The 9,094-nt window shown below is 35.9% G+C and overlaps 1 protein-coding gene across 4 annotated transcripts in view; it reads left to right on the top strand.

Annotated features, from left to right (window-relative positions):
- The first annotated feature begins 4,877 nt into the window (after positions 1–4,877).
- Positions 4,878–9,094, top strand: part of LOC128988607 (BTB/POZ domain-containing protein 6-B-like) — a 76,442-nt gene continuing 72,225 nt past the window's right edge. For all 4 annotated transcript variants that reach the window (XM_054410052.1, XM_054410051.1, XM_054410049.1 and 1 more), the window contains exons 1-2: positions 4,878–4,917; positions 8,189–8,300. The gene's annotated coding sequence lies outside the window, so the exon portion shown is untranslated. The remainder of the gene's footprint in view (positions 4,918–8,188; positions 8,301–9,094) is intronic.

Here is a 9,094-nt window from a genome sequence, read left to right as displayed (position 1 = left end):
ACTTTTATTGCGATACTGCTGGTATCGTATCGGTATCGGTTGTTCCGATATTTACTTGGTATCGATACCAAGAGGCCAGTATCGTATCGTAAGTATCGGAAGGTAATTTCTGACAAATCTGAGTAAAATGGCCACGCTCGTGCCTTGCGGTTGTTTTCCAAGGCTGAAGGAACAGTAACCCAAAAAAGAAACAGACTTTAACCCGATTAAATATTTTGTTTTTTTGTCTAGCTTACTGATTAAGGTTTTAGTAAATTATGATTCACTATTCTTTCATAGAACTTTACATAGCTATAAGTAAAACCATTGACTATATATACCTGCAATACTGTAGTTATATATAGTCAATGGTAAAACCTAAGGTATATTATTTCAAGTCAATTTTAGCAACGTTGTGTTAGGCAAATAAAATGAAACCATGGACTATTTAACATCAAATAAACTAAAAAGATGGCACTTAAAGTTATTTAACTAAATTTTTTTTTTCATTTTAGGCTGATGGTACAACACATTTGTAAACACAAATGTATGTGTAGGCCTATGCGTTGGTAATGTAATAAAATTGTCTTTTAAAGAGATAAATTATATAGGCTTAGAAGAACAAGGTACTTGAACTTTTACTTGAAGGTAACTTTGAAAACAAAGGTTGGCTAATGGCTATGTTTGGTTAATTTTATCATTTTTTTTACATAATTAGGTAGTTTTTAGCAAGGCTTATTGGTTCTTAGCAGCTCGAATTCGATTCCTATATTGGCTGTACTGTACTGGAGCGAGTGAACTTTAATCAAAGATCAGTGAATCAGAATATGACGTCACTGGTATCGAATGAGTACGATACTGACGGTATCGATACTTTAGTTCCGATACTGAGCCGGTATCGATACTTTTTTGCGATACGGTATCGATACCAAATATCGGAAAGACAGTGGTATCGCAACATCCCTACTAATAAAAACCACTAGATGGATGTAAACAAAACAAACGATAAGATTGATGAATGAAGCAATGAAGGGAAGGAGGGAAGGGAAGGGGTCAACTAAAACCAGTGTTTCGTTTCCACTGTTTCCAGTTTCCACACGACACGACCAAGAAAATAATCCCGCTTACTGGGTCCAGAAATCCCGTTTTATCCCGCTTTTAAATTGGAAAAAATCCCGTTTTATCCCGATTGATTTTGTTGTACAATACCTCAAAGTCAAAGTCAAAATAATCTTTATTCGTATTAATACATTGCAGCATCAGAATAGAGTCACATATAACTAAAAATCACATACTTTCATGCTATATACTGTAGCTAAAATACAATATATTTAAAACTATATATAAAACCCAGGCAACCAGTAGTGGAGCCCTCACTTAAGGAAACTCCGAAAAAGAATAGAGAGCTTTATTAACAAGATATTCTTTCAGCAATTTTTTAAATTTATTTTAATTTTGCTCATTTCTAATTAAATTTGGCAACTGAGTAAAAGATTTGGTGCCCATATATTTAGTTTTGTTTTTATAAAAATGCAGATTATGTTTATCAAAAATAATTTTATTTCGGGTATCATAATGATGCTTGGATTCAAAAAATATATCACTTTCATGTTCTTTGACATACTTTATTGTTTCTAAGACATAAAGACTGTAAACTGTCAAAATTTTAAGATCTTTAAATAAGTTTTCGACACTCTCTGTGCTTTTTAAACCTAACATGATTCGTATTGCTTTTTTTTGTTTTATCAGAATTTTGTCCAAATTATATATTGAGGTAGCTCCATATATACAAATTCCGTATGCTAGATGAGAGTGTAAGAATAATATATTGTTTTCAGCACTGTAAGGTCAGATATTTTTGACATTTGCCACAGTGCATATATTCCTGATGACATCTTTTTCACTACATTATTAACATGATCATTCCAAGATAGATGTCGATCAATGAAAAGTCCTAAAAATGTTGTCTGATTTGCTTTATTTATTGTTATTGCCAACTTTGATTTTTGGATCCAGAGCTATTTTATTCTGTTTTGTGGAGAAACTTACTATCATTGATTTGCTTGTATTTAATAGAAGGTTATTTTGATTTAAAAAATTTTGAATACTCATTAAGTCCAAATTGGCTGAGAGCTCAATATCAGAACTGGAATTTCCTTTAACAATTAAATTAGCATCATCTGCATATAGTGACATCGAACTGAAGCTGGTACTCTTAGGCAGACCATCCAGGTAACACAAAAAAAGTAATGGACCCAGGATGGATCCCTGAGGTACTCCATACTTAATCACCTGAGCTTCACAGACATAGCTTCTTAAATAATTACAATAATTACCATAATCTAGATATTTCATTTCAACAAACTGATGCCTATTACATAAATAAGAGGAAAACCAAGCACACTCTTTTCCTTGAATACCCAGTGATTTTAATCTTTCAATTAAAACAGGGTGTGCCACACTGTCAAAAGCACGGGAGAGGTCAAGGAAAATACCCACTACCCTTTCACCCTTATCAACTGCATCAATTATGTTTTCAATAAATTCAACTGCAGCAGTTATTGTGGACTTCCCTTGCCGAAAACCATGCTGCTCTTTATCTAACAAATTATTCGATTCTAAAAAGTTTACTAACTGATTGTATACTATCTTTTCAAATATTTTTGAAAAGGATGATAGCAATGAAACAGGTCTATAACAAGTTATATCTTTACGGTCACCTTTTTTAAAAATAGGGATAACTTTTGAAATTTTAAATTTATCTGGGAAATGACCTGAGATGAAAGATGAATTATTTACCTAGTATTATACTTGACGTATCATGTTTAAGAAGATGCTTAAACATCACTATTATATTTTGCTACAGTATTTGAACAATTTGAGTTAATTTTTCTCTAAAATTAGGTAGGAAAAATTAAAAATAGTCGTCACAGCCGAAAATCCTGTTTTATCCCGCATCCCGTTTTAATCCCGCTCAAGGTCCAAATATCCCGTTTTCGGGATAATAATCCCGCGAATGGAAACACTGCAACTAACTCTAGCTAGATCTATCTGTCTCTAATCTAAGGGAAGACTGGAGTTGGTTGGAGTGGAGGCACTAGCCAGCCAGTAGAGACCAGCCAGTGGTGTTGTGGATTCATTGAATCTTTCTTTCATTCCCATATCTCGTTAGCTTATAAAAAGCTACCTTGATTGAAACAATATGTAGCCACACTGTAGAATGGACCCGTGGGGTCCCAGACGGTCATCATCCCAAATGGTCGAAACTAAAATATTCCCATTTGACAGATACAATATTCCATATCCCATATAGTCGACAACACCAGCCAAACGATCATCTGGGACCCCACGGGCGTAGTATAGCACGGCCACCTTTAACCACAGGCCACGGCCTGGTAGAATTGGCAACGTCGCAAGTGGTGTTGTTTCACGGCCGCCTTTAACTCCAGGCTGCGGCCTTCGAAGTGGCAACGTTGCAAGTGGTGTTGTAACAGCTGTTTTGTTTGGAAGCAGCTAATGTTACGAGTGTAGTTATTTGGGTATTTACGAAAGATTGGTTACTGGACTATGACAATATTGACTCCGCTTAAAATGTACAGATATACATTTTTAATTCATATTTTTTGGTTTTCAATTCTGTATGTTTTATTTTCAATATTTCAATAAATTTATGTTCATAAATTTAAATCAATAAAGTGCGAATTAATAAGCTGATGTCACCTGTCTGTCAGGTTTTCTTTTATTGGATGTCTGTCACTAAACAACACCACTTGCGACGTTGCCAATTCTACAAGGCCGCGGCCTGTAGTTAAAGGTGGCCGTGGTTGATTTAGTGACAGACGTCCCAAAAAATGTGGCAGACAGGTGACATCAGCTCATTAATTCACACTTAATTGATTTAAATTTAAATTTATGAACATAAATTTATTAAATTATTGAAAATAAAACATACAGAATTGAAAACCGAAACAATATGAATAAAAAATCTATATCTGTACATTTTTAAGCGGAGTCAATATTGTCATAGTCCAGTAACCAATCTTTCGTAAATACACAATTTTATAATTAGCTGCTTCCAAACAAAACAGCTGTTACAACACCACTTGCGACGTTGCCACTTCAAAAGCCGCGGCCTGGTACAATTGAAAACGTCGCAAGTGGTGTTGTCTAGTGCCAGACGTCCCATAAGATAACGGCAGACAGGTGGCACCAGCTCATTAATTCGCGTATTATTAATTAAAATTAAAATTTATGAACATACATTTATTGAAAGATTGAAAATAAAACATGTAGAATTGAAAACAAAGATAATACTGTATTTAAATAGAAAATCAATTTTTGTACTTTTAAAGAGGAGTCAATATTGTCGTAGTCCAGTAACCAAGCTTTCGTAAATGCACAAATACCATTGGCTGTTGCCAAAATAAACAGCTGTTACAACTTACAACACCACTTGCGACGTTGCCAATTCGAAGGCCGCGCGCGGCCTGGAGTTAATGCTGCCGTGGCTGGAGTTAAAGGTGGCCGTGGCTGAACTCCGCTGACTCCGGGCAGCGGAGCGGAGCTGCCGAGTGCCGATCCAGTAGTTATATATCGATGCCTCAGCCATGCACAGAATGCTCTCATTGCTCTCAATATGTCCGTATTAAAAAACTGCAACTGAAATAAAAATTGTGCTTCCCGGCTTCCGCTTCCGCTGTTCCGCTGACCGCTTTTCCTACTTCTTTCCTCTCCTCCTCATATAGCCTAGCTTCTTCTTCTTACAGCAGCAGCACTGCACTACTGCACTAACTAAAACTAACTAGTTAGTTAGAGGTTAGAGCACTAGCAAAGCAACTAGCAGCTCGGCATTGACAACCGGCAACGGCAATTAATAACAGTTAACACTAACAGTAGTATCGTTGTTCATCGTTTCAATACAGTAACACATATTTGAAGGTAAGAAATCCCAGCTTAGATTTGTAGAAATTTAGTTACCTAGGCCTATGTTTTTCAAAATTATGACTTACTAGCCATATAATTATCATCATAGGCTAGTGTAGCTTAGGTACTGTACTTGACGATAAAAACAGGGTTCTAGCCTAGGTGATTTAGGGCATCTAAGTTAAGTTAACGAAGATTCAAATGTTGTATTGTACTGTCATGTTGTGGCCAGTATCAATCTTTCCAAAAATAAAATATTTTAAGAAGCATAGCCTTAAGAAATTTGAGATAAAAATCACTAACATTTATGCTAACCTAGGCTAGGCCTAAGTTAATACTGTGAACCGTGATGATTAGGCCTACAATCGTGAGCTACTGATGTAAGTTAATAATTTCTAGACTCGGTAATAAGTTAAACTAGGCCTAACTTAGAGATGTGACGAGTCGAGTATTTCCTTGACTGGAGTCAACTCAACTCACGACAAAGTTTATGTTAACTCGAATCACGACTAACTTGTAAGTTATGTCAACTCGAGTCAGACTCACCTCGATAAGTATCATCGGGTAAGTTTGCTAGTCGGACTCGTTTCGTTCTGAGTTTGTGTAGCTTCGCCAATCTCCGAACGAGTTTGTATTGAATTCGAGTTTGGAATGAGTTGGCTCTTGCTTGATTCGAGTCAGTGACTCATCAATTCAACTCTTCACATTACTAGAATCAACATAGTTATATAAGCTTAAGTTAACTTACCTATCAGGTTTTCTGTGTAGGCTACAAAACCTAGGTCTCCCTAGTACATAGGCTATAGTTGTCAGTAAAATAGTCATAATTCCTAATATTAGATTTAACCCAAGCAGTGGCCAACCGTCGTTTGGTGACGGTTTGACGTTGATGCTTAGAATGGCCAGCCGTCGTCTGGTGACGGTATGGGCCGAAATTATTTTAATGGTAAAAAAAAAACACTTATAATCAACTCAGATGAGAATAATATATACACCATTTGAAAGATCACATTCTGAACTTTCGTTTTATTACATAAACCCTGTAGCAGGTATATAACAATGTCACGACGATTAGAAATCAAATGAATTTTTGTTGCCGACCCTTGGGGAACTAGCAAAACACATCTTGTTTGGCATTACCCTGCTCGGGTAATTTTCGTATTGGGATGTTGCGGGTGGTACCACTGGATAGCCATTGATTTTATCTTCATTGTGGTAGTGATATTTTAGAACTAAATATTGAATGGACAACCGAGACGATTTATGAAAACAGCTGTTTTAGAAATTTATAACAAATGGCCAACCGTCGTCAGGTGACTGCATGGAAAATACAAATTACATACAGTGTAAGTTATTATTAGGTACTAGTCATATAATATGTCATTTTGAAGAGGAAGAAATGTAGCTTGTGATAGTGGCAGCCTTGCGCTCAGGGTTATTTTCGGTTTCTCCCACTAAGACAACAAAAGTGTTTCACTACTGACTGTCAAGATCTCGTTCACAAAAGCCTTGTACTCGCCATTGCGTGTTGTTGCCGGTTAGTTTTCGCTCTCGTTTTATCCGCGATTGATTACTAAATTCGTTATTATTTCGTATTTTTTGAGAAATGTGTATATGAGTATATAACAGTAATCTTCATGTATTTTATTATGCATGAATATTTACTGAATAGTGTCAAATTGTGTTCATAGGTTGTATTTTTCTTTTGGTTGTATTTTGAGGTTTTCCGTTTATTTATATTATTATGCCCCTAGCACGTAAAAACAAAAATTTTTACCCAACATGTTATAAATTTGTATGTAGGTTAATTGAATACACTACAAGAGGTTTATGTTGGTTTGAAGTAGCCTAAAAACATTTGGTACAAAAGTTTTATACTAAATACTAGGCCTATGCCTTTGCCTCAGAAAATCGCTAAAATACTAAAACATTATTTTATTTATAAATGAAAAATATTTTTACCATAAACTTTATGACTTTTTTTGATTCTTTACTTCATTAGCTTTACAAACATGTATATATCACTATTAGTTTACACATATATTATATAACCTTTTACAACACAAACTAACACTGTACGGTTTTCAATTTTTTCGGTTCTCCGTTTGTTATTATATTTCGCCCCAAAAACTTATAAAAAAAATATTTTCCTACCATGTTATATTTTTCTATGTAGGGAATTAGATTGTCTACAAAATGTATATAATGAATTTCCCATAAAAAATTTGTAGGAAAAAAATACCGAGGCCGCTTTTGAAATTTCAAAAAAAATAATTACTTTTTTTTCACCTTACATATAACATTATCTAATATTCACTTTAAATACACTAACTCCCCACTTCTAACATTGGCCACTGCTAGGGTTAAGGTAAGGTTCAAATTGCAAAGAATTCAACCATCTTCGTCAACTCGACAATGCATGGATTTGTAATCTTTATTTTAGCCTAGTTTTGGTACACTCTGCCTTTTTTTATTTATCTATTCCAATGGTAAACCGGTAATATTTTATTCCGACGTCGCAAAAGTCGCAAACAAACAGTTTGCTGACTAGTTGCAAAAGTGAAAATTTTTTTTCCCATTTCACGCTGAATCCGAAAATGACGTTTTTAGTTTTCGGAAAAGACCGGAAATTTTTGTTCCGCACCTAACCACAGAAAACGTAATACTATACCCAGAATGCCAACCGCATGGTAAAAAGCATTAAGCGGTTTGAGAGAGCTTTGCCTGTCAATCCGTAGGCAGCGCCACCAGCGTTGCCATGCAATGTCATAGCAACGCTGGTGGTGCTGCCTACGGATTGACAGGCAAAGCTCTCTCAAACCGCTTAATGCTTTTTACCATGCGGTTGGCATTCTGGGTTATAGTAGTACGTTTTCTGTGACCTAACCTAACCTAACTCAACCTAACATAACCTAACCTAACATTACCTAACCTAACTCAACCAAACATATCCTAACCTAACCAAAACCTATCCTAACCTAACCAAACCTATCCTAACCTAACCTAACTCAACCTAACCTAACATAACCTAACCTAACCTAACCTAACCTAACCTAACCTAACCTAACCAAACCTATCCTAACCTAACTTAACCAAGCCTAACCTAACCTAACCGATAGTTTTTCCTCATTTTTTGAATTCGGAATGATTTAATAAAATTCAGATTTTAAACTGGAGCCTCGTGGGAAAAGTTGGTTGCCCTAAAAACTAGACTAGGCCCCTCGTTTTATATCTTTTTTGTGTTATTGACCAACTATAACTAATTTGATTTCTTATAAATTTACAGAATGGCTGAACAAGATTCTCCTGAACCACCAGAATTTATCCAGTTTCTATTCTCAGATAAACCAAAGTTTGATTGTTTCTTCATTGTTGGAGAAGAGAGTTTGGTCAAACCTGTAAGTACATAAAATGACAATATTCAAGATCGAGATCTATAAACTGTGAGACATAATTGATAAGAATTAACATACCGGTATACTATAAAGCTTTAAACCCAATTTATCATATAAATGGCCACATTGATCATTTGGAATTTTTCTTTAATATTATAAAAGTTCTACTGATTTGCAGACAGTAAGTGTTGGTGTTTGGAACTGAAAATATTAATTATTTAACACGTTCACTGCGGCGGCATTTACCAAACAGGCGCTCACCAATGGCGGCGAGGCCCAGGCGAAGCCCCGGTGCGTCACCGAATCAGCGAACGCAATTAGCTTTCCAATATTTCAGTCTGAAGAATCATTAAAGAGCAGCGGTGTGATTGTGCTGCGTTACTCCGAGAGTGGACGTAGCTCACTAAAACACCCAAAGGTAGCAGCACTGCCTAGATCCGTAGCCAGTGTCTTTGTAATGTAGCTCGAAGAGAAACTATTCCCGAAACCGAGGTTAAAGCATGGCCGGACGGTATTTCACGGAAATTTTAGTACCAACCTATACCAAAATAAAACTTACATTCTAAGCTACAGGCTGGCAACGATTATAATGTTCCCCGGCAACAACAAAACTCAAAACGAATCAATGTATTGGAAGGGACCCAATGACTGGTAAACCCGTCACACGCACCTGTGAGTAGTTTCACGTGACAGGTAAACTCGTCACCTGCAGAGAACGTGTTTAGTAGACCTGTTTGGTAAAGTAGGAAACTCTAGTAGGCCTTGCCAACACTTGAAAATTGCTTGACTCATAACAC

This window comes from Macrosteles quadrilineatus, unplaced genomic scaffold, assembly GCF_028750875.1.
Source record: "Macrosteles quadrilineatus isolate MER2022 unplaced genomic scaffold, UCM_ALF_1.0 Scaffold_3__2_contigs__length_128488019, whole genome shotgun sequence".
NCBI classification, from domain to species: Eukaryota; Metazoa; Arthropoda; class Insecta; order Hemiptera; family Cicadellidae; genus Macrosteles; species Macrosteles quadrilineatus.
Note: the sequence above shows the minus strand (reverse complement) of the source record. Positions and strands in the feature narration are given on the sequence as shown.